This window comes from Salvelinus namaycush, chromosome 2 (genome assembly GCF_016432855.1).
Source record: "Salvelinus namaycush isolate Seneca chromosome 2, SaNama_1.0, whole genome shotgun sequence".
Taxonomy (NCBI): Eukaryota; Metazoa; Chordata; class Actinopteri; order Salmoniformes; family Salmonidae; genus Salvelinus; species Salvelinus namaycush.
In genome coordinates this window covers 69,215,221-69,242,355 of record NC_052308.1, presented here as the reverse complement: position 1 = coordinate 69,242,355, position 27,135 = coordinate 69,215,221, and the positions used below count along the sequence as shown (strand labels likewise).

Here is a 27,135-nt window from a genome sequence, read left to right as displayed (position 1 = left end):
TGGTCCACATATAACATCTTGGATACAAGATGATATTACAGTAGATCTTACATTCTGTAAGGGTTTCACTTCTGTTGTAAACTGTACTGGTCCACATATAACATCTTGGATACAGGATGATATTACAGTAGATCTTACATTCTGTAAGGGTTTCACTTCTGTTGTAAACTGTGCTGGTCTACATATAACATCTTGGATACAGGATGATATTACAGTAGATCTTACATTCTGTAAGGGTTTCACTTCTGTTGTAAACTGTGCTGGTCCACATATAACATATTGGATACAGGATGATATTACAGTAGATCTTACATTCTGTAAGGGTTTCACTTCTGTTGTAAACTGTGCTGTTCCACATATAACATCTTGGATACAGGATGATATTACAGTAGATCTTACATTCTGTAAGGGTTTCACTCTGTCTGATCAGTGTTATGTAATCCTGGTCCTGGTGAACCACAGTGTGTGCAGGGTTTTGCTCCAGCCTAGCACTAACACACCTGATTGTACTAATCATCTAATCACCCTAAAGTTGAATCAGGTGGTAGTGCAGGGCTGGAATAATAGTCTGTGTGTCCCCATGTCCAGAATGGGACCATATTGATCTAGATAGTACACCATGGTATTATAATCGTACATGGAAGCACATTATGTTATTTGTTCAAAACACCTGGCAGACACTAATGCAGTTTAAACCACACAGACGTTGCATATTTGTGTCATTTGAACCACTGTGGTATTACTCTACGTTAGATTCAGATTGTAGCCTTCCTTCTCTCACCGGTGCCCTGTTTTTACCTCCTAAGCTCTACAGCCATGGCTAGCAGGCAGCACAGTGCTGACCTCGGTCACATGGTCTGCAACACCTGGCCAATTACCAGTGGGGAGAGAACAGGGGTCAGGAGGTCAGAGGCTGATATTGGAGAGCTTGTTGGGTTCTTGTTTTTACCAGGGAGTTATGGAATAATGCTAGAAGTAAGGAGTGTGTTGAGTGGAATGAAAATGCATGGATTGTGTATATTCTGGATAAGGAGGCCTGGAAGTCATTTTAGATGATTTTCACTGTCTTCATTCTTGATTTTATAATGTGCAGTATGTTTAATTCATCTTAATGTCATGCTACAGTTTCAGAATGAATTGATCACGATTCCCTCAGTGAAATACTGTATTAGTTGAATGTAATGTCGTCAGTTGCTCTCCTATGGTTATTTTTTTATTAATCGAACTAGTACAGTTAGACAATAATTCTGTGCTCACTTGTCAGTCTGCTCCTCATATTTCACACCTTATCCTCCCTCAAATACTCCCATGTAGCCCAATCTAGCAGATAACTCATGTACACACAGGCTGCATACCAAATGGCATTGTATTCCCTATGCAGTACACTATTTTTTACCAGGGCCCATAGGGTTCTTTCCGGTCAAAAGTAGTACACTATGGAATAGGGTGCCATTTGGGATGCAGTCACAGTGTGAAAAGTTCACCTCTTTCTGAATCAGTGGGCTGATCCATGTGTTTTAGTTGGCAGTTTGAATTGGTTGATGCTGTGATGTGAAAAGACTAACTTAAAGTCCTATGATCTTCAAATTGGCAATATCAACAGTAGGGCAAGGCTTATGCTGTATGATGTAAATGCATATGGGTATTGGGCAAGGGCATCTGAATGGACTTGCCCAATGCCACATAAATGATGTGCCAACAAGCATTGTAAAGACTATCTGGTACTTTTTTGTTTAACACACACGTACAATATGTAGACACTACCATTCAAAAGTTTGGGGTCACTTAGAAATGTCCTTGTTTTTGAAAGAAAAGCACTTTTTTTCCCCCATTGACATAACATCATGTTGATCAGAAATACAGTGTTGTCACGTTCTGACCTTAGTTCCTTTTTTATGTCTTTATTTTAGTTTGGTCAGGGCGTGAGTTGGGGTGGGCATTCTATGTTGTTTTTCTATGTTTTGTTCTAGTCGTCATATTTCTATGTGTTTGGCCTAGTATGGTTCTCAATCAGAGGCAGGTGTCGATCGTTGTCTCTGATTGAGAATCACACTTAGGTAGCCTGTTTTCCCACTATGGGTTGTGGTTATTTATTTTGTGGTTAGTTATTTTCTGTTTAGTGTTTTTTGTTTGCACCTTACAGAACTGTTTGTTTGTCGGTTTGTTGTTTTTGTTCAGTATTCATTCTTTATTAAATTATTATGAATACGTACCACGCTGCACTTTGGTCCTCTTCTCCTTCCACCAACGACAACCGTTACAGAACTACCCACCAACCAAGGACCAAGCAGCGTGGTAAACGGGAGCAGAGGATTATGGACTCATGGACATGGGAGGAGATACTAGACGGTAAGGGACCCTGGGCACAGGCTGGGGAATATCGCCGCCCCAAGGAAGAACTGGAGGCAGCGAAAGCTGAGGGGCGGCGATATGAGGAGGTAGCACGGCAGCGCGACAGGCAGGAGAGGCAGCCCCCCAATTTTTGGGGGGGGAACACGGGGAGTGTGGCAGAGTCAGGTTGGAGACCTGAGCCCACTCCTTGTGCTTATCGTAAGCAGTGCGTTACTGGTCAGGCACCGTGTTATGCGGTTAAGTGCACGGTGTCGCCAGTGCGCGGTCATAGCCCGGAGCGCTATAGGCCAGCCCCCCGCAAGTGCCATGCGAAAGTGGGCATCCACCCAGGGCGTGTTGTGCCGGCTTAGCGTGTCTGGTCTCCGGTACACCGTTTCGGTCCAGGGTATCCTGCGCCGGCTCTGCGTGCTGTGTCTCCGGGGCGCTGGGAGGGTGCAATACGTCCTATGTCTGCGCTCCGCTCGTGCCGGGCGAATGTGTGAATTGAGCCTAAGGGGGAGGTGCGCGTAGTATGCACCAGATCTCCAGTGCTCACCCACAGCCCGGTTCAACCTGTGCCTGCACTCTGGAGGGTCCGGGCTAGAGTAGTCATCCAGCCTGGGGGAGTGGTGCCAAGGCTGCGCACCAGAGCTCCAATGTTCCCCCACAACCCGGTCCTTCCGGTGCCTCCTCCAAGCACCAGGCCTCCTGTAGGTCTCCCCAGCCTGGTGGGTCCTGTGGCAGCCCTACGCACCAGGCTTTCTCTCCGTCTCCTTCCCCCAGGTTCCATCTCCAGTCCTGAGCCGCCTGAGCCGCCCGTCTGTCTTGAGCCGCCTGAGCCGCCCGTCTGTCAGGAGCCGCCTGAGCCGCCCGTCAGTCAGGAGCCGCCTGAGCCGCCCGTCAGTCAGGAGCCGCCTGAGCCGCCCGCCAGTCAGGAGCCGCCTGAGCCGCCCGCCAGTCCGGATCTGCCAGAGTCTCCCTCCAGTCCGGATCTGCCAGAGTCTCCCTCCAGTCCGGATCTGCCAGAGTCTCCCTCCAGTCCGGATCTGCCAGAGTGTCCCTCCAGTCCGGATCTGCCAGAGTCTCCCTCCAGTCCAGAGGCGCCAGAGTCTCCCTCCAGTCCAGAGGCGCCAGAGCCGCCCGTCAGTCCAGAGGCGCCACTCACTCCAGACTCAACCATCAGTCCAGTGGCGTCCTCTAGTCCGGGGTCGGTGGTGAGAGTTCCCGTTCCAGAGACATTACGTAAGTGGGCCGAGTCAGAAGTGGAGCGGGGTCCACGTCCCTCACCAGAATCGCCACTGCGGAGTTATGCCCACCCAGACCCTCCCATATAGGCTTAGGTGTACGGCCGGGGGTCCGCACCTTTGGGGGGGAGGGGGGGGGGGGGGGATACTGTCACGCCCTGACCTTAGTATTCTTTGTTTTTCTTTATTATTTTTGGTTAGGTCAGGGTGTGTCAAGGGTGATATATGTTTTTGTCCTGTCTATGGTTTTTGTATGTTTATGGGGTTGTTACTAGTCTAGGTGTTTTGTATGTCTATGGTTGCCTAGATTGGTTCTCAATTAGAGGCAGCTGTTTATCGTTGTCTCTGATTGGGAACCATATTTAGGCAGCCATATTCCTTGAGTATTTCGTGGGTGATTGTCTATGGTTAGTTGCCTGTGTCAGCACTATTATTATAGCTTCACGTTCGTTTTGTTGTTTTTGTATAGTTCGTTCAGTGTTTCTTTCTTCATTAAACTTCTTATGGCTGCATCCCGCTACCGGGATCGATATGACAGCAGCCAGATAAAGTGCAAGGCGCCAAATTCAAAAAACAGAAATCTCATAATTAAAATTCCTCAAACATACATGTGTCTTATATCATTTTAAAGGTATTCTTGTTGTTAATCCCACCAAAGTGTCCGATTTCAAATATGCTTTTCAGCGAAAGCACTACAAACGATTTTGTTAGGTCACCATCAAACCACAATAAGCACAGCCATTTTTCCAGCGAAAGATAGCAGTCAGAAAAAGCAGAAATAGAGATAAAATTAATCACTAACCTTTGATTATCTTAATCAGATGACACTCATAGGACTTCATGTTACACAATACATGCATGTTTTGTTTGATAAAGTTCATATTTATAACAAAAAATCTGAGTTTACATTGACGCGTAACATTCACTAGTTCCACAAACATCCAGTGATAGTGCATAGCCACATCGTTTCAACAGAAATACTCATCATAAATGTAGATGATAATCCAAGTTATACACATGGAATTATAGATATACCTCTCCTTAACTTCTTCTGGCTGCAAGCCCGAGGCCGGCCACAATATGACAACAGCCACTTCAAGTGCAGGGCGCGAAATTCAAAATATATTTTTTAGAAATATTTAACTTTCACACATTAACAAGTCCAATACAGCAAATGAAAGGTACACATCTTGTGAATCCAGCCAACATGTCCGATTTTTAAAATGTTTTACAGCGAAAACAGCACGTATATTTATGTTAGCTCATCACCAAATACAAAAAAGGACAGACATTTTTCACAGCACAGGTAGCATGCACAAAGCCAACCTAACTAACCAAGAACCAACCAAACTAACCAAGAAACAACTTCATCAGATGACAGTCTTATAACATGTTATTCAATAAATCTATGTTTTGTTCGAAAAATTTGCATATTTCAGGTATAAATCATAGTTTACATTGCAGCTACAATCAGATATTGCACCGAAAGCAGACAGAATAATTACAGACACCAACGTCAAATACCTAAATACTCATCATAAAACATTTCTGAAAAATATATAGTGTACAGCAAATGAAAGACAGGCATCTTGTGATTCCAGCCAATATTTCCGATTTATTAAGTGTTTTACAGCGAAAACACAATATAGCGTTATATTAGCTTACCACAATAGCCAGAAACACAAGCCATTTCCCATTAGCAAAAGTTAGCGATCGTAACAAACCAGCAAAAGATATATAATTTTTGACTAACCTTGATATGCTTCATCAGATGACAGTCCTATAACATCAGGTTATACATACACTTATGTTTTGTTCGAAAATGTGCATATTTAGAGCTGAAATCAGTGGTTATACATTGTGCTAACGTAGCTACTTTTTCCCACAACGTCCGGATATTTTTCTGACACTTTTTCTGACACACATATTCTGACCAAATAGCTATTCATAAACATAACTAAAAAATACATGTTGTATAGGAAATGATAGATACACTAGTTCTTAATGCAATCGCCGTGTTAGAATTCTAAAAATAACTTCATTACGACATAAGGCTTACGTTATGGCGAGCGAGTGCCCAAAACCTGGGCGCAAAACTAATATTACACAGTTCGACAGATATATGAAATAGCATCATAAAATGGGTCATACTTTTGCTGATCTTCCATCAGAATGTTGTACAAGATGTCCTTTGTCAAGAACAATCGTTGTTTGGATTTAGAACGTCCTTTTTCCCTCTTGAATTAGCAAGCGCACTAGCCAAGTGGCGCGAAGCTCTCCTTCCTGAACAAAGGCACACAACGCAACACGCCTAACCTCCCGAATAAATTTCATTAGTCTAATAAAACTATATTGAAAAAACATACTTTACGATGATATTGTCACATGTATCAAATAAAATCAAAGCCGGAGATAGTAGTCGCCTATAACGAAAGCTTTTCAGAAGGCAATTCCAGGTCCAATCTCGCGCTTTCCAGAAAACAGGAAATGGGTGACACGTCATTCCAAGAGGATTTATTCCATCTCAGACCAAGATAAACACTCCATTTCTTCTCTCACTGCCTCTTGACATCCAGGGGAAGGTGTATGACGTGCATGTATACTAATACGTATCATGCCCATTTATAGGCAGGACCTAGAAGAGAGCATCGATTTCAGATTTTCCACTTCCTGGTCAGGAAGTGTGTGCCAAATGAGTTCTGTTTTACTCACAGATATAATTCAAAAGGTTTTAGAAACTAGAGAGTGTTTTCTATCCAATAGTAATAATAATATGCATATTGTAAGAGCAAGAATTGAGTACGAGGCCGTTTGAAATGGGCACCTTTTATCTGGCTACTCAATACTGCCCCTGCAGCCCAAACAGGTTAATGCAACCGCTGTGTCAGATTTCAAAAAAACTTTACGGAAAAAGCAAATCATACAATAATCTGAGACGGAGCTCAGAACAATAGCCAAATTAGCCGCCATGTTGGACTCAACAGAAACCAGAAAATACATGATAAATGTTTCCTTACCTTTGATGAACTTCATCAGAATGCAGTCCTAGGAATCCCAGGTCCACAATAAATGCTTGATTTGTTCGATAATGTCCGTTATTTATGTCCAATTAGCTACTTTGGTTCGCGCCTTCGGTAAACAATTATGTTCTGTTCTGTTATACTCACAGACATAATTCAAACAGTTTTAGAAATTTCAGAGTGTTTTCTATCCAATATGAATAATAATATGCATATATTAGCATCTGAGACTAAGGAGCAGGCCGTTTAATATGGGCACCTCTGTGCACCTTTCATCCAAGCTACTCAATACTGCCCCTGCAGCCATAAGAAGTTAAAGAAGATGTATTCAAATCACGCTGCGCTTTGGTCTCATCGCTATAACGAACGTGACAAGTGTAGACATTGTTAACTTTTACTTGGTACTCATCCCGGATCTGGGAGCACCCTCATCAGTAAAAAAGCTGACTAGCATAGCCTAGCATAGCGCCACAAGTAAATACTAGCATCTAAATATCATGAAATCACAAGTCCAAGACACCAGATGAAAGATACACATCTTGTGAATCCAGCCATCATTTCTGATTTTTAAAATGTTTTACAGGGAAGACACAATATGTATTTCTATTAGCTAACCACGATAGCAAAAGACCCAACTTTCTTTTCCCATCATTTTTTTACTGCATAGGTAGCTATCACAAATTCGACCAAATAAAGATATAAATAGTCACTAACCAAGAAACAACTTCATCAGATGACAGTCTGATAACATATTTATTGTATAGCATATGTTTTGTTCGAAAAATGTGCATATTTCAGGTATAAATCATAGTTTTACATTGCAGCCACCATCACAAAATCTCACCAAAGCAGCTAGAATAACTACAGAGACCAACGTGAATTACCTAAATACTCATCATAAAACATTTATGACAAATACACAGTGTACAGCAAATGAAAGACAAACATCTTGTGAATCCAGCCAATATTTCAGATTTTTTAAAGTGTTTTACAGCGAAAACACAATATAGCATTATATTAGCTTACTACAATAGCCTACCACACAGCCCCATTCATTCAACATAACGTTAGCGATAGCGAATAAACCAGCAAAATATATTAATTTTTTCACTAACCTTCTCAAACTCCATCAAATGACAGTCCTATAACATCATATTACACAATACATATATGGTTTGTTCGAAAATGTGCATATTTAGCGGCACAAATCGTGGTTATACAATGAGAATAGTAGCCAAACTGCAAACAAAATGTCGGGAGAAATCTTGGGAGAGGCACCTAATCTAATCAATAACTAATCATAAACTTGACAAAAAAATACAGGTTGGACAGCAAATGAAAGATACATTAGTTCTTAATGCAACCGCTGTGTTAGATTTTTAAAATTAACGTTACTACGACATACAGCGTGCGTTAAAGCGAGACCGCACCGAAATTAATGGCGGAATAATAGTTTAACTTTTTCGACAGAAATTACGAATTAACATCATAAATAGTTCTTACTATTTGATGAGCTTCCATCAGAATCTTGTACAAGTTGTCATTTGTCCAGAATAATCGTTGCTCGGTTGTAGAAGGTCGTCTTCAACTGTGGAATTAGCAGCAAACGTTAGCCATGTGGTGCAGACGTGTCCAACTCAGCATTACGCAGAACAAAGAAAATCCCGAAAATCGCAATATACTGATATAAACTGATATAACTCGGTTTAAAATAACTACATTATGATGTTTTTAACACGTATATCGAATAAAATCAGAGCCGGATATATCTAGCGCCTATAACAACAGCTTTTCAGGACGCAATCCTGAGGTCTGTCTCTCATGACGAACGTAGAAAAGACTGCACACCCAACAGCTCTTGTTCGGCCTCAGATCTACCTAGACACCCCATTCCAATTCTCACTGCTTACTGACATCTAGGGGAAGGCGTATGCAGTGCATGTAGACCCATAGATTACATGCAAATTAATAAACTGACCCTGGAACAGAGCCCCCGATTTCAGATTTCTCACTTCCTGACAGGAAGTTTGCTGCAAAATGAGTTCTGTTTTACTCACAGATATAATTCAAACTGTTTTAGAAACTAGAGAGTGTTTTCTATCCAATAGTAATAATAATATGCATATTGTACGAGCAAGAATTGAGTACGAGGCAGTTTAATTTGGGAACGAATTTTTACAAAGTCGAAATGGCGCCCCCCTATTGAGAAAAGGTTTAATGTTGTAAATGGCTATTGTAGCTGGAAACGGTAGATTTTTTATGGAATATCTACACAGGCATACAGAGGCCCATTATCACCAACCACTACTCCTGTGTTCCAATGGCATGTTGTGTTAGCTAATCTAAGTTTACCATTTTAAAAGGCTAATTGATCATTAGAAAACTATTTTGCAATTATGTAAGCACAGCTGAAAACTGTTGTACTAATTAAAGAAGCAATAAAACTGTCCGCCTTTAGGCTAGTTGAGTATCTGGAGCATCACCATTTGTGGGTTCGATTACAGGCTCAAAATGGCCAGAAACAAAGCACTTTCTTATGAAACTCGACAGTCTATTTTTGTTCTGAGAAATGAAGGCTATTCCATGTGAGAAATTGCCAAGAAACTGAAGATCTCATACAACGCTGTGTACTACTTCCTTCACAGAACAGGCCTTCTAGGCAGAGTTGCAAAGAAAAGGCCATATCTCATTGGCCAATAAAAATAAAAGATTAAGAACATAGACACTGGACAGAGGAACTCTGCCTAGAAGGCCAGCATCCCAAAGTCTCATCTTCACTGTTGATGTTGATACTGGTGTTTTGCGGATACAATTTAATGAAGTTTCCAGTTGTAGACTTGTGAGGTGTCTGTTTCTCAAACTAGACACTCTAATGTACTTGTCCTCTTTCTATTCTGGTTTGAGCCAGTTTGCGCTGAAACATGGAGCTCCACCTCTTCAGCCGGGTGGGCATCTCGAACGAGATCCTGACAGACCAAGGTATTGAGTTTATGTCCCACCTAATGAAAGATTTGTGTGCTCTCCTGCAGATCAAGCAGATTCGGACCTCCGTCTTTCACCCACAGACGGATGGGCTCGTTGGGCGGTTCAATACAACACTCAAACAAATGCTGTGGAAGGTCATTGAGCAGGACGGGAAGAACTGGGACCAGCTACTACCTCACCTAATATTCTCAATCCGAGAAGTACCCCAGTCCTCCACTGGTTTTTCCCCTTTCGAACTCCTTTACTGGAGGAGGCCATGCGGTCTACTGGACCTTGCCAATGAGGTGTGGGAAGCCCAGCCGACCCCCTTACGCAGCGTGGTAGAGCACGTGGAGATGATGATGGAGCGGATGACAGCCATATGGCCAGTGGTAAGGGAACATATGGATAAGGCCCAACGTGCCCAAGCCCAGGTCTACAATCGTGAAACACAGCCAAGAGATGTTGGTCTTAATCCCCACGGCCGAAAGTAAGTTCCTGGCAACATGGCACGGGACATACTAGGTGATAGAGAAGCTGGGACCTGTCAATTACCGCGTACGGCAGCCCGGGAAACCCCAACAGATTTACCACGTGAACCTGTTGAAGAAGTGGCACGAGAGGACAGCCTTGGCAGTGTTATGGTCAGAACCCAGGACACCAATGGTACCAGTGGTGGTCCCGAGCAATGAGGACATCGACCCGGCCCAGAAGCAAGAGCTCAGGGAGCTCATCGATCGGAACATGGCGGTGTGCTCCGAGAAGCCGGGCCGCACGACCCTCATTGAACACCACATCTGTACCCGGCCCGGGGAAATGGTACAAAATAGGCCATATCGGATTCTTGAGGCCTGAAGGAAGGCCGTGAAGCAGGAAGTGGAGGCTATGCTGAGGATGGGGGTCGTTGAAGAGTCCAACAGTTCATGGTGCAGCCCCATCATGTTGGTGCCCAAACCGGACGGTAGCCTGCGCTTCTGTAATGATTTCCGGGGTGTGAACGACATCAGCTTGTTCGACGCCTACCTGATGCCGAGGGTGGACGAGCTCATCGACCGATTGGGAAAGACCCGGTACATCAGCACCCTTGACCTGACCAAAGGATATTGGCAGGTACCGTTGGCAGCCTCCTCCTGGGAGAAGACAGCGTTTTCGACACCAGATGGATTATATCAATACCCTGGTGCTCCCGTTCGGTCTCCACGGAGCCCCGCCCACATTCCAGCGCCTGATGGACAAAGTACTTCGACCCAACGAGCAGTACGCAGCGGCCTATTTGGATGATATCATCATCCACAGCCAAGGTTGGGAAGAGCACCTGACGCGCCTCCAGGCGGTGTTGGACGCGCTCAGACAAGCCGGGTTGACAAGAAATGCAAACTAGAGTTCGAGAAGGTGGAGTACCTGGGGTATTTGATTGGACAGGGGAACGTCAAGTCCCAGGAGAGGAAGGTTCACGCGGTACGTGACTGGCCCGTTCCATGCACCAAGACACAGGTCAAGTCCTTCCTGGGACAGGCAGGTTACTATAGCCGGTTTATCGCCAACTTTGCGGATACAGCTTCCCCCCTCACCGATCTAACCAGGGCCCGTCAGTGAAATGGATGGACGAGACCGAAGCGGCGTTCAGGCGCCTGAAGAAGCTCTGTGCTCCCATCCGATTCTCGTAACGCCCGATTTCCAGATGCCGATGTTGGTCCAGATGGATGCGTGTGACACAGGACAAGAGGCCGTTCTGTCCTAGATACACAATGGGGAGGAGCCCCCCATCATGTACATAAGCCGAAAGCTGATACACAGAGAGGAAAAGTACTCTATTGTTGAGAAAGAGTGGTGAAGTGGGCGCTAGACACTCTCAAGCATTACTTGTTAGGTACCCACTTCACCCTGGTCACTGACCATGCTTCCCTGGTCTGGATGGCCAGGGGAAGGGACACAAACGATCGGGTCACCAGGTGGTTCTTGTCCCTTCAACGCTTCTCTTTTTCTGTTGTGCACAGGTCAGGGGCGAAGCATGGAAATGCGGATGCCCTATCGAGAAGGGAGACATACGCCGCACTGATGACAGTCCCCTCCCCGACAGGGCTAAGGGGGGGGGGGTATGTGTGGCATACAGCAGGTCAGCCACCAGGGGGAGACTCGTCGAGGCCTGATGACAGACGGAGTATACATCACGAGGCGATGGCTCCCTCTGCTGGTTGTGTCAGGTCTCGACGGACTCTCCGGCCAGGACTAATTGGGGCTGATTATGGTTGGTGAGTAATCAAGGGCTGATTGCGCACCAGCTGAACGGGTTCCATAAAGCTGCCAGAAGGGCAGCACACGGAGGAGGCGCTGGGGAAAGAAAGGTTAATCCCGTAGAGTTGGGGACGGTTCCAGAGGTAAAAGGAGGGAGTTCAGTTTTTGTTCCCCACAGGATACAGCAAGACCTGGAGCACAGAAAACAGAATCCATGAGATGGTCTCATGGGGGAGACCTATTCTTTTCTTTTGGTTTGTTATTCAAATAAACACCCTTGAAACCGAGCTAATCCTACTGTGTCCGTGTCTTATCTGTGTAAACGTTTTGGTCAAATAATAATAATCACAGTAGTTGTTGCACCCTCAACAACTACTGTGGTTATTATTATTTGACCATACTGGTCATTTATGAACATTTGAACATCTTGGCCATGTTCTGTTATAATCTCCACCCGGCACAGCCAGAAGAGGGCTGGCCACCCCTCATAGCCTGGTTCCTCTCTAGGTTTCTTCCTAGGTTTTGGCCTTTCTAGGGAGTTTTTCCTAGCCAACAACCTTCTTCCCTCAGTAAGAGCATTGAAGATGGGTCGTGGCTGGGTCTTCCAGCATGACAACGACCCGAAACACACAGCCAGGGCAACTAAGGATTGGCTCCGTAAGAAGCATCTCAAGGTCCTGGAGTGGCCTAGCCAGTCTCCAGACCTGAACCCAATAGAAAATCTTTAGAGGGAGCTGAAAGTCCGTATTGCCCAGCGACAGCCCCGAAACCTGAAGGATCTGGAGAAGGTCTGTATGGAGGAGTGGGCCAAAATCCCTGCTGCAGTGTGTGCAAACCTGGTCAAGAACTACAGGAAACGTATGATCTCTGTAATTGCAAGCAAAGGTTTCTGTACCAAATATTAAGTTCTGCTTTTCTGATGTATCAAATACTTATGTCATGCAATAAAATGCAAATGAATTACTTAAAAATCATACAATGTGATTTTCTGGATTTTTGTTTTAGATTCCATCTCTCACAGTTGAAGTGTACCTATGATAAAAATAGATAAAAAACCTGCAAAATCGGCAGTGTATCAAATACTTGTTCACCCCACTGTATGTATTTTTTTTTTACAGGTCCCATGCTTCCTAAACAATGTCTACTGTCATTACTCTTGCTCAGCACAACATAATAGCATGTGAAGCAAAATGACATACCAAAATGCTTTTTAACATTAAACCATTGTTCCTTTGAAACAATAGCCAACAATAACAACCTCTTAATACCTAGAATAATGCTTTTGCCTTTAGCTTTTTCTTTCTTATCCCTGTCATTTAATTAAACCTACAAACAACTTTCCTCAAGAGTTCATTTCCCATGTTTACAGATACAAACCCCAAGCAATACAAACTGCATGCAGGCTTTGAGGAAAAAAAGTCTGGTTGGGTAGCTTTAAATTTTTGTCCTTTTGTTATGTAAACCAAACAAAATGAATGCTCCCATGAGAGGGAGCTAGCAACAACAGGGGGATGTCTGCCCTTGGGGGTAGAATCCTAATGACTGGGAAATAGATATATAATAATAATGTATATAAATATATAATGTGATCTCTTCATTTATTGTAGCAGGAAGACTGCTGAGAAGAGAGTGTTTCCTCTCACATCGCACCACCGCTGCCACCCTCTCTCTTATCATATGGGAGGAATTTGAGGAGGGAATGGAGGTCTGTGGGAGAGGGTGTGTGTGTGTGTGGTAAGCGGACTCATTGGCAACTTGGCTCATCTTGTCACGCCCTGACCTTAGAGATCCTTTTTATGTCTCTATTTTGGTTTGGTCAGAGCGTGAGTTGGGGTGGGCATTCTATGTTTTGTGTTTCTATGATTTTCTATTTCTATGTTTTGGCTGGATATGGTTCTCAATCAGGGACAGCTGTCTATCGTTGTCTCTGATTGGGAACCATACCTAGGTAGCCTTTTTTCCCACCTGTCTTTGTGGGAAGTTGACTTTGTTTAGGGCACATAGCCTTTGAGCTTCACGGTTTGTTTTTGTATGGTTTATTGCTTTTTGTCGGCGTCATTTTAAAATAAAAAGAAAATGTATGCTCACCACGCTGCACCTTGGTCCTCTCCTTTTAACTTCTTGAAGCTACGGATCCCGTTACCGGGATCATTTTCCTGAACAACCACTGAATTGCAGAGCGCCAAATTCAAAAATAATCCTAAAAATATTTATAATCATGGAATCACAAGTGAAATATACCAAAACACAGTTTAGCTTGTTGTTAATCCACCTATCGTGTCAGATTTTGAAAATATGCTTTACAGCGAAAGCAATCCAAGCGTTTGTGAGCGTATCAATCAATGCTAGAACAGCTAGCCTTAAATTAGCTTGGTCACGAAAGTCAGAAAAGCAATAAAATTAATCGCTAACCTTTGATACTCTTCGGCTGTTTGCACTCATGAGACTCCCAATTACACAATTTTTTTTTTTTTTGATCGATAAATATTAGTTTTATAACAAAGAAAACGCCATTTGGGTTGCGCGTTATGGTCAGAAAACCACATGCTCGTTCCGGTCCTGAAAGGCATAAAAAAATTCCCAAAAGTATCAGATTCAAATATAATACAAAAAATATTTATAATCATGCAATCACAGGTGAAATATACCAAAACACAGCTTAGCTTGTTGTTAATCCACCTATCGTGTCAGATTTTGAAAATATGCTTGACAGCGAAAGCAATCCAAGCGTTTGTGAGTGTATCAGTCAATGCTAGAACAGTTAGCCTTAAATTAGCTTGATCACGAAAGTCATCGCTAACCTTTGATAATCTTCGGATGTTTGTACTCACGAGACTCCCAGTTACACAATAAATGTTATTTTTGTTCAATAAATATTAGTTTTATAAGAAAAACGGCATTTGGGTTGCGCCTTATGTTCAGAAAATGACACCCTCGTTCCGTTCCTGAAAGGCAGACGAACATTCCCAAAAGTATCCGTAATGTTCGTAGAAACATGTCAAACGTTTTTTATAATCAATCCTCAGGATGTTTTTAACATACATAATCGATAATATTTCAACCGGACGGTAACCTATTCAATAAAAGAGAGAAAGAAAATATCGAGCTACCCCTCTCGTGCGCAGGAACTAATCAAAGGACACCTGACTCGTTTTGAAAAATCTTGCTCATTTTTCAAAATAAAAGCCTGAAACTATGTCTAAAGCCTGGTCACAGCCTGAGGAAGCCATTAGAAAAGGAATCTGGTTGATACGCCTTTAAATGGAAGAGGGGCAGGTAACAGAACAGGGATTTAAAAAAAATATGCACTTCCGGGTTGGATTTCCTCAGGTTTTCGCCTGCAGAATCTGTTTTGTTATACTCACAGACAATATTTTGACAGTTTTGGAAACGTTGGATTGTTTTCTATCCTAATCTGTAAATTATATGCATATTCTACGATCTGGGCCTGAGAAATAGTCCGTTTACCTTGGGAACGTTATTTAAAAAAACGTCTCTGGAATGTTTGAATCTTTTCCTCAAAATATTTATCAAACAATTGTTTACCTGGTATATTCATCTAGGTATTTTTACCTGTTGAAATGGTTGTTTATTGTGCTGTTATGAAGTGTTAGTGTCTGGGGTATTGATGGTAGATACTGTACTATTTGGGGTATTGATGTTAGATACTGTATGGGTTATTGATGTTAGATACTGTATGGGGTATTGATGGAAGATATTGTATGGGGTATTGATGTTAGATACTGTATGGGGTATTGATGGAAGATACTGTATGGGTTATTGATGGAAGATACTGTATGGGATATTTATGAAAGATATGGTATGGGGTATTGATGGTAGATACTGTATGGGGTATTGATGGTGGATACTGTATGGGATATTTATGAAAGATATGGTATGGGGTATTGATGGTAGATACTGTATGGGGTATTGATGGAAGATACTGTATGGGGTTTTGATGGTGGATACTGAATGAGGTATTGATGGAAGATATGATATGGGGAATTGATGGTGGATACTGTATGGGGTATTGATGGAAGGTACTGTATGGGTTATTGATGGAAGATACTGTATGGGATATTTATGAAAGATATGGTATGGGGTATTGATGGTAGATACTGTATAGGGTATTGATGGTGGATACTGTATGGGGTGTTGATGGTGGATACTGTATGGGTTATTGATGGAAGATACTGTATGGGGTATTGATGGAAGATATGGTATGGGGTATTGATGGTAGATACTGTATGAGGTATTGATGGTAGATACTGTATGGGGAATTGATGGTGGAGATGCTTTAGAGATGGAAAACGTAGTGACAACATGGGGAAATGTACAGAGATATACATAGAAAGGTCAAACTCTGCCAAAGTCTGCCATTGTTGTCATCGGTCAGCCATTGTTATCATTAGTCTGCCATTGTTGTCATCAGTCTGACATTGCTGTCATCAGTCTGATACAGTTGTCATCAGTAAGACATTGTTCTCATCACAAACTGCTCTAAGTTCAGTTGGTGCCCACCATCTACAGCCAAAGCAGACCATAACACTATAAGTATGATGTACTCTAGACTAAAGGACTAAGTGACCCAGGTCACACATTCACAAAGCGACTCAGCACAATGCTGATCTAGGATCAGCTCCCCCTTAATCATTGTGATTTAAACTGATCCTAGATCAGTAATCCTACTCAGTGGTGTAAAGTACAGTACTTAATTAAAAATACTTTAAAGTACTTAGAACATGGTGTAGTTTTTTTGGGTATTGGAATATACAGTATATATTTTGAAATAAAAATAATAATTGTGCCGTCAGGTTATGTTAATTTAAGGAATTTTAAATGATTTATACTTTTACTTTTAATATACTGATGTATATTTTAGAAATATCATTTACTTTTGATAATTAAATATATTAGAGTCATTTTCTATTAAGGCACCTTTACTTTTACTCAAGATTATTAATTATTAAAAACTTTTTCCACCACTGCTCCAACTCTGCTCCAACTGTCCAATGCTTCGTTTAAACAGGTCCAGGAAACTAGTCCAACAAGTAAACACTTTTTTCCAGGATCCGTCTGTTTCTTTAAAAAAACAATTTGTAGTCTTGGCGTGGGTTTAAGACGAGGCTGGCAGTGCTTTGCTCTCAGTCTGGCATAGTGGGCCTTCATTCTGGGGGCATATCCACTCAGTTTCCCTAGGTGGTGCAGCAATTAACCATCTTTTCTGTAGACAAATGGCTACTTTGGAGTGAAGATGTGAAGGAAAACTTAATGTGAATGAGGTAGATTGACATGTAGATTGACATTAGGGAGGCAATTAAAGCCTACAAAACAACAAAATACCATATTTGAAAATACGTCTGTGCATTTCCATACATTGAAAGACTTGCGTATGACAAATCAAATTTTATGAATCACATGTGCCGAATACAACAGGTGTAGACCTTACAGTGAAATGCTTACTTACGAGCCCCTAACCAAAAGTGCAGTTTTAAAAAATGCAGATAAGAATAAGAGAAAAGTAACAAGTAATTAACGACCAGCAGTAAAAAATAACAATATATCTTCTCACGAGTCACCATCCCGGATCCGGGAGCATCCTCATCAGTAAAAAAGCTGACTAGCATAGCCTAGCATAGCGCCACAAGTAAATACTAGCATATAAATATCATGAAATCACAAGTCCAAGACACCAAATGAAAGATACACATCTTGTGAATCCAGCCATCATTTCCGATTTTTAAAATGTTTTACAGCGAAAACACAATATGTATTTCTATTAGCTAACCACAATAGCAAAAGACTCAACCGCATGTTTTCAAAAAAAAATTACCGCATAGGTAGCTATCACAAATTCGACCAAATAAAGATATAATTAGTCACTAACCAAGAAACAACTTCATCAGATGACAGTATTATAACATGTTATACAATAAATCTATGTTTTGTTCGAAAAATGTGCATATTTCAGGTATAAATCATAGTTTTACATTGCAGCTACAATCACAAATATCACCAAAGCAGCTAGAATAACTACAGAGAGCAATGTGAAATACCTAAATACTCATCATAAAACATTTATGAAAAATACATGGTGTACAGCAAATGAAAGACAAACATCTTGTGAATCCAGCCAATATTTCAGATTTATTAAGTGTTTTACAGCGAAAACACAATATAGCATTATATTAGCTTACTACAATAGCCAACCACACAACCCCATTCATTCACCGCAAAGGTAGCGATCGCAAAAAAACAGCAAAAGATATAAAATTATTCACTAACCTTGACAAACTTCATCAGATGACAGTCCTATAACATCATGTTACACAATACATATATGGTTTGTTCGAAAATGTGCATATTTAGCGGTACAAATCGTGGTTTTACAATGTGAATACGTAGTCAAAATGCACAAAATTGTCCGGAGAAATCTTGGACAGTCACCTAATCTAATCAAATAACTCATCATAAACTTTACTAAAAAATACATGTTGTACAGCAAATGAAAGATACACTAGTTCTTAATGCAACCGCTGTGTTAGATTTTTAAAAATAACTTTAGTACGACATACAGCTTACGTTATAGCGAGACAGCGCCCAAAATAAGGGCGGAAAATATGACTAAACATTTTCAACAGAAATACGAAATAACATCATAAATTGTTCTTACTTTTTGCTAAGCTTCCATCAGAATCTTGTACAAGGAGTCCTTTGTCCTCTTCTCCTGTCGAATTAGCAAACATAGCTAGCCATGTGGCGCAAACGTGCCCAACTTCACATGACGCAAAGAAAAGAAAATTCCGAAAATCGCAATAAATGTTCAATAAACTGATATAACTCGGTTTAAAAAAACTACTTAATGATGTTTTTATCACATATATCAAATAAAATCAGAGCCGGAGATATCTAACGTCTATACCGAAAGCTTTTCAGAATGCAATCTGGGGTTCCTTCTCGCACCTTCCAAGACAATGAAAATTCCAGACACGTCATTCCAAAAGCTCTTGTTCGGCCTCAGATCAAGCTAGACACCCCATTCCACCTCTCACTGCCTGTTGACATCTAGTGGAAGGCGTATGCAGTGCATGTAGATCCATAGATTTCAGGCAAATTAATAGGAAGGCCCTGGAACAGAGCCTCGATTTCAGATTTTTCACTTCCTGGCAGGAAGTTTGCTGCAAAATGAGTTCTGTTTTACTCACAGATATAATTCAAACGGTTTTAGAAACTAGAGAGTGTTTTCTATCCAATAGTAATAATAATATGCATATTGTACGAGCAAGAATTGAGTACGAGGCAGTTTAATTTGGGCACGACTTTTTACAAAGTGAAAATAGCGCCCCCCTATTGACAAAAGGATATACAGGGGGGTGCCGGTACAGAGTCAATGTGCGGGGGCACCCGTTAGTTGAGGTAGTATGTACATGTAGGTAGAGTTAATTAAAGTGACTATGCATACATGACAACAGAGAGTGGCAGTGGTGTAGAGAGGGGGGGGGGGGGGGGGGGGGGCAATGCAAAATGCTGGGTAGCCATTTGACTAGATGTTCAGGAATCTTATGGCTTGGGGCTAGAAGCTGTTTTGAAGCCTCTTGGACTTGGCACTCCGGTACCGTTTGCCGTGTGGTAGCAGAGAGAACCGTCTATGACTAGGGTGGCTGGAGTCTTTGAAAATGTTTAGGGCCTTCTTCTGACACCGCCTGGGATAGAGGTCCTGGATGGCAGGAAGTTTGGCCCCAGTTATGTACTGGGTCGTTCGCACTACCCTCTGTAGTGCCTTGCGGTCGGAGGCTGAGCAGTTGCCATACCAGGCAGTGATGCAACTAGTCAGGATGCTCTCGATGGTGCAGCTGTAGAACTATTTGAGGATCTGGGGACCCATGCCAAATCTTTTCAGTCTCCTGAGGGGGAAAATGTTTTGTCGTGCCCTCTTCACAACTGTCATGGTGTGCTTGGACCATGTTAGTTTGTTGGTGATGTGGACACCAAGGAACTTGAAGCTCTCAACCTGCTCTACTGCCGCCCTGTCGATGAGAATGGGGGCGTGCTCTGTCCTCTTTTTCCTGTAGTCCACAATCATCTCCTTTGTCTTGATCACGTTTAGGGAGAGGTTGTTGTCCTGGCACCACATGGCCAGGTCTCTGACCTCCTCCCTATAGTCTGTCTCGTTGTTGTCGGTGATCAAGCCTACCACTGTTGTGTCATCGGCAAATGTAATGATGGTGTTGGAGTCGTGCCTGGCCATGCAGTCAAGAGTGAACAGGGATTACAGGAGGGGGCTGAGCACGCACCCCTGAGGGGCCCCTGTGTTGAGGATCAGCACGGAGGATGAGTTGTTACCTACCCTTACCACCTGGGGGCGGCCCGTCAAGGTGTTCAGGATCCAGAAGGAGGTGTTTAGTCCCATGGTCCTTAGCTTATTGATGAGGTTTGAGGGCACTATGGTGTTGAACGCTGAGCTGTAGTCAATGAATAGCATTCTCACATAGGTGTTCCTTTTGTCCAGGTGGGAAAGGGCAGTGTGGAGTGCAATAGAGACGGCATCATCTGTGGATCTGTTGGTGCGGTATGCCAATTGGAGTGGGTCTAGGGTTTCTGGGATGATGGTGTTGATGTGAGCCGTGACCAGCCTTTCAAAGCACTTCATGGCTACAGAGATGAGTGCTACGGGTCGGTAGTCATTTAGGCAGGTTACCTTAGTGTTCTTGAGCACAGGCACTATGGTGGTCTGCTTAAAACATGTTGATATTACAGACTCGGAAAGGGAGAGGTTAAAAATGTCAGTGAAGACACTTGCTCGTTGGTCAGCGCATGCTCGCAGTACACGTCCTGGTAATCCGTCTGGCACTGTGGACTTGTGAATGTTGACCTGTTTAACTTCTTTGGGTTAGGGGGCAGTATTTTCACGTCCGGATGAAAAGCGTGCCCAGAGTAAACGGCCTGCTACTCAGCCATAAAAGCTAGAATATGCATATTATTTCGATTTGGATATAAAACACTCTGAAGTTTCTAAAACTGTTTGAATGATGTCTGTGAGTATAACAGAACTAATATGGCAGGCAAAAACCTGAGAAACAATCCAACCAGGAAGTGGGAAATCTGAGGTTGGTCGATTTTCAACTCAGCTCCTATTGAAGATACAGTGGGATAAACGTAATGTTGCACTTCCTAAGGCTTCCACTAGATGTCAACAGTCTTTAGAACCTTGTCTAATGCCTCTACTGTGAAGTGGGGCCGAATGAGAGGGGATAGAGTTAGGTCTACCATGACCTGAACATGCGCTGACCATGTGCGTTCATGTGAGAGCGAGCTCTGTTCCATCGCAATTCTCCGGTTAGGAACATTATTGAAGAATTATGTTAAAAACATCCTAAAGATTGATTCAAAACTTCGTTTGTCATGTTTTTACGGACTGTAATATAACTTTTTTAACTTTTCGTCCGTACTTTCTGCTGGACTTGCCCGCGTGTCGTGAGTTTGGAAAGTGTACTGAACGCTAGAACAACAAGGAGGTATTTGGACATAAATGATGGACATTATCGAACAAAACAAACATTTACTGTGGAACTGGGATTCCTGGGAGTGCATTCTGATGAATATTATCAAAGGTAAGTGAATGTTTATAATGTTATTTCTGACATCTGTTGACTGCACAATATGGCGGATATATTTTTGTCTTGATTGGGCACTGAGCGCCGACCTCAGATTATTGCATGGTTTGCTTTTTCCGTAAAGCTTTTTTGAAATCTGACACAGCGGTTGCGTTATAGAGAAGTACATCTAAAATTCCATGCATAACACTTGTATTTTCATCAACATTTATAATGAGTATTTCTGTAAATTAATGTGGCTCTCTGCAAAATCACCGGATGTTTTGGAACTTCTGAACGTAATACACTAATGTAAACTCAGATTTTTGGATATAAATATGAACTTTACTGAACAAAACATACATGTATTGTGTAACATGAAGTACTATGATGAAGTCCTTTGACGAAGATCATCAAAGGTTAGTGATTAATTTTATCTATATTTCTGCTTTTTGTGAATCCTCTCTTTGGCTGGAAAAATGGCTGTGTTATTCTGTGAATAGGCACTCACCTAACATAATCGTTTGGTTTGCTTTCGTCGTAAGCCTTTTTGAAATCGGACACTGTGGCTGGATTTACAACAAGTGTATCTTTAAAATGGTGTAAAAATTGTGTAAAATACATGTATGTTTGAGGAATTGTAATGATGGGATTTATGTTGTTTTGAATTTGGCACCCTGCAGTTTCACTGGCTGTTGAAGAGGTGGGACGCAACCGTCCCACGTACCCTAGAGAGGTTAAATGTCTAACTCACATCGGCTGCGGATAGCTTAATCACACAGTCTTCCAGTACAGCTGGTGCTCTCATGCATGTTTCAGTGTTATTTGCTCCGAAGCGAGCATAGAAGTAGGTTAGCTCATCCGGTAGGCTCGTGTCGCTGGGCAGCTCTCGGCTGTGCTTCCCTTTGTAGTCTGTAATGGTTTGCTGGCCCTGCCACATCCGACGAGCGTCAGAGCCGATGTAGTATGACTCGATCTTAGTCCTGTATTGACCCTTTGCCTGTTTGATGGTTCGTCGGAGGGCATAGCGAGATTTCTTATAGGCTTCCGTGTTAGAGTCCCGCTCCTTGAAAGCAGCAGCTCCAGCCTTTAGCTCAGTGCGGATGCTGCCTGTAGTACATGGCTTCTGGTTGGGGTATGTACGTACGGTCAATGTGGTGACGACGTCATCGATGCACTTATTGATGAAGATATGGTGTACTTCTCAATGCCATTGGAGGAATCCTGGAACATATTCCAGTCGGTGCTAGCAAAACAGTCCTGTAGCTTAGCATCTGCTTCATCTGACCACTTTTCTATTGATCTACTGGTGCTTCCTGCTTTAATTGTTGCTTGTAAGCAGGAATCAGGAGGATGGAATTATGGTCAGATTTGCCAAATGGAGGGCAAGGGAGAGCTTTGTTTGCATCCCTGTGTGTGGAGTATAGATGGTCCAGCATTCTTTTCCCTCTGGTTGCACATATAACATGCTGCATTAAAGTTCCCGGCTCATAGTAGCTTTGCAGAAACACCACTTTCTTTCAGGCTTGGAAAAAACAATGTGTATCGCTGCATGTTGGCTTCCAATGGGCTGCATATAGGCTACATTCAAGTTGACAAATGAGACCTATAATTTACAGAGCCAAAGTTAGACTGTTGCCGTGACATTCTGGCTAGTGGTTACCTCCAGTAATGTTAATGTGTTCTTGAGGGGTCAAATTGTTAGTCATTTTTTAATTAAAAAAAATGTATTTAACCTTTATTTAACTAGGCAAGTCAGTTAAGAACAAATTCTTATTTACAATGAAGGCCTACACCGGACGACGCTGTGCCAATTGTGCGCCGCCCTATGGGACTCCCAATCTCGGCCAGTTGTGATACAACCTGGATTGACTCCCCTCCCACTGCGATTTGCACTTATTGACTAAAGTATCTCCCCACTTGAGGAATATCTCTTCTGAAAGGGCAGGCCAGCTGTGTTAATGTCATATAAATTATTCTTGTGCTTACAGACACAAAATGCCATACATGTATAATAAGATTCTAAGGAAATTTGCTGGAATCGGAAACCGTCTTGGCAAGTTATCTTCTTTTTTCAAGAGAAATCACACTGTGTTTATGAGCGAACTCGGGCTCAGTGGCAAGATTGTTTTCTTTTATTTGTTGTTGTTGACCTTGATTGCCCTTTGTGCTTCTGAAATTGTTCCCTATTCACTAATTCACTATATGGTGCACTACTTTTTACCATGGCCCAAAGGGATCTGAAAGTAGTGTACTTCATAGGGAGTCATTTTTGACACAGACCTTTGACTGAGAACACATTTGTATTTACAGCAACGACCTGGGGACTAGTTACAGGGGAGAGGAGGGGCATGAATGAGCCAATTGGAAGCTGCGGTTGATTAGGTGGCAATGATGGTATGAGGGTCAGATTAGGAATTTAGCCAGGACACCAGGGTTAACACCCCTACTCTTATAATATCTATAGCGACCTTAGAGAGTCTGAACACCCATTTATGGTCCCATCCGAAGACGACACGTTACACAGGGCAATGTCACCAATCACTGCCCTGGGGCACAGGGATCTCCTGAGACCAGAGGAAAGAGTGCCTCCTACTGGCCTTCCAACACCAAATCCAGCAGCATCTGGTCTCCAATCCAGGGACCGACAAGGACCAGCTCTGCTTAGCTTCAGAGGCAAGCCAACAGTTGGATTACTCAGTAAGTCACCTCAGTGGACATTTAATTTTCCCATTATGCTTGGCAGTGCAAGTGCACACAGGACTAACAATGGGCATTCCAATGACTCCCCAACTGATTAGCTTGATAATTTAATTCAAATGGAATAATCACCAAAAATAATGTGCAATTAAACACAGTATTTTGAAGTACTGTATTTCATTTGTCTTTTTAAAAGCTTTTAATTGGTACACAATTCATTATACTTTAATCATGGTTCTAAAGCAGAATCAGATGTCCAAGCATATGTTGGCAACAGTAACATCATACCATATTTTAAAATACTGCATACAGATATAGTATCTTAATTTGACCACTTTTTTGTTGCTGAGAATTTTGAGCTTTGTGATTTACATAAATTAATTGAAAATCCACACAAACACATGGTTATATTAACAGTACTTTTCATGCACCATTCTTTTGGCCAGATTATAGCTAACCACCAATCAAGCAACATTGTGGACTAAACGTTCAAATCCTGTTTCTGCAGGATTATTTTGCTGTGACTGAATATTGGTCAAATTAAGATCCTACATCTGTATGGAATCCTTTGATGACGACATATAGTCTTGATGTTTCTGATACTGCGCTAAAGTAGGTTGTAAATGTCTTGACTGTGGCAAAGTTTGTTTGATTCCAACACATCCAGAACATCTACTATGACACACAGAAAGCTGTAACCTTATAAACCCCTTCTCTTGTCTAAACTCTTGCGCAATCCTACTCATTAAGCGGACAGCAAGTAGTACATGAGCTGTGTTGGATCAGGCTTTCATTTTGCACCATGTTCTAAGGCAAATGGCTACATCAAGGACTTGATGGTTATATAAGGTGGTTGATGGTTACTTTTGCCCTGGCTTGAAAAGTTTGTATTTTTCCCCGATCAGTTTGTAGCTTTTTTATTCAGAGTGGTGGAGGGGTGGGAGGGAGTTGTTTAACCCCCTGTTCTTTCCAGTTGCTGCATATTACAGTATATCTGCCACTTTCTGTTTCATTTATGCGCTGCGATGTCTGTAGTGCTAGACATTGACAGGGGAGAGTATTTTCAGACTGCTCTTGAGGGGCAACAATTAAAGAACTCAACAGAGACAGAGGATAGAAGAAGAACATATCATTTTCCCTCCTGCGTGCTTGTACATGGGTCATCCTTTCTTTCTTTCTTTCTCTTTTTTCCTCCTAATCTTCTTTCTTTCCCTCTCTATCTGTCCTCCTCCTCCTACTTCTCCTCTCCTAATACTATGTGGTTAAAAGGATCATACAGACAAGCTCCCATGCAGTTTTGACTGAACACTCTCCACTTTGATTGTTTGGCACTGGCCGTGTTCTTTAGAATTACGACAACTTGGCTCATTAAAAGTACGACTAGACTAATGGATGTGTAGAATTATATGGCTCAACTAGGCTGCAGGTCTGGCCTGGGCTGCAGGTCTCCATTCTACAGAGAAACATCTCTCTGTATCTCTCACTCTCTGTTTCTGTCACATTGGCCCTCTCTGCTCCCATTCAACTCAGTACGAAGTAGTTGTGATTATCCTGGACTTTCATGTTTCATCTGCTCCCACTCTGTAGGCCTGAGGATAAGCCTGGTTTAGAGTTGTGTGAGGTGATTGGTAAAATCTAAATGGTAAATCTAAATATTTTAAAACTAAGAGACAGAGACAGGCGCTTCTTCAGCTAACCACTGGCGGGATTATCAGTTCATTATCAGGGATTATCAGTTCAGTCCGAATACTGTTCAGTCCCCAGTACCGATTCAGTTTGTAACCATTGTCAAGCCCTCTGTCTTATATGATGTAGGCCTAATGGAGTGGGTATGAAGTTGACATTAAATAAAACAATGAAAGTGGTGGTCATATTGACAACATCATGTTGTTCAAGGATGATGATATTGAAAATGATGCTTTCTATAAGTTCCTTGCGCTTGTATGTTGCGGTTCAGAAATGCTGGACAAAATACTGTCCTTCCTATAGCACCTCATATTCATTAGCTAATATCATGCTGAACTAGTAGAACCCGGCCATGACCCCAGTCTCTGAGGGTTCCTCAGGGAGAATGGGATATGCAAAAAACACATTTCCAATTCACATGTGTAGTAATACACTAGTACATGTGTGAAATAGGATGAATATAAACACCCAAATTATTATTGTTATTATAATATCATGTAGAATAGATACACTGTATTCTTAACAGTTTATTCTATTCCTTTCACTGGAGAAAAAAATCCAACTGGCCTTGAAATAAAACACCATGTGTGACAAAGAGAGGATCGAGGCACGAGAAACCGTAAGGTCTCAGACAGTTTACACTATTGTACTGTCATCTACTCCACCCCCTACAATTACAACCCTCTGTGCAACGTTATGCAAATTCAAAACAATGAATCAAATGAACACAACACAGCTCTTGATTAGTAGGTTTGAAGCAGAACTTTTATTTTGGAATAATATTCAGCAGCATTAATGTACTCCGGGATCTCAGAAGAGTACGTCACGAGAGACAAGGCATGCTCCGGTGTTCATTGCCATGTAATGCTAATTGCTAATGTTTCCAACCATGTAAATTAATTAAACACACACATTAATTGAGCTTTAATGGGTGCTTCAATGTTGTATAAGTAAAGCAGTCAGCATACATTGCAGGCGTAAATGCATAAATTCTCAAAACTAGGGTTATATTAATTAATGATGGAGGTTTTTAAGCGCACAAAGCTCACTATAGTGTAGACGGCTTCCGTCTTTCCTTTAAACATCTAGCGGTATTATCTCATTACTATGTATCTCATGTGTCGACCGTCCGTGTTTCTTTTAAGCAATTACAAACCGAGAATTAGCAATGTTCAACATTACCTCATCACGTATTGATAATGTCAGAGCGTGTCACAATGAGCTGGAGGAGTGTGTAATGATTGGCTGTCCATCATGGAGAATATGCCAATGAAACCCCTTGCTGACAAGCGGTTGATGGACTCTGTTAGTAAATGAGAGAATTGCAGTGACATTCATCTCCTCACAGCCATTTGTCCACAT

At 42.1% G+C, this 27,135-nt stretch overlaps 1 protein-coding gene across 1 annotated transcript in view; it reads left to right on the top strand.

Moving 5' to 3' along the window:
- LOC120023133 (VPS10 domain-containing receptor SorCS3-like) overlaps positions 1 to 27,135 on the top strand; it is a 225,389-nt gene that overhangs the window by 36,094 nt on the left and 162,160 nt on the right. The gene's annotated exons all lie outside the window — the stretch shown is intronic.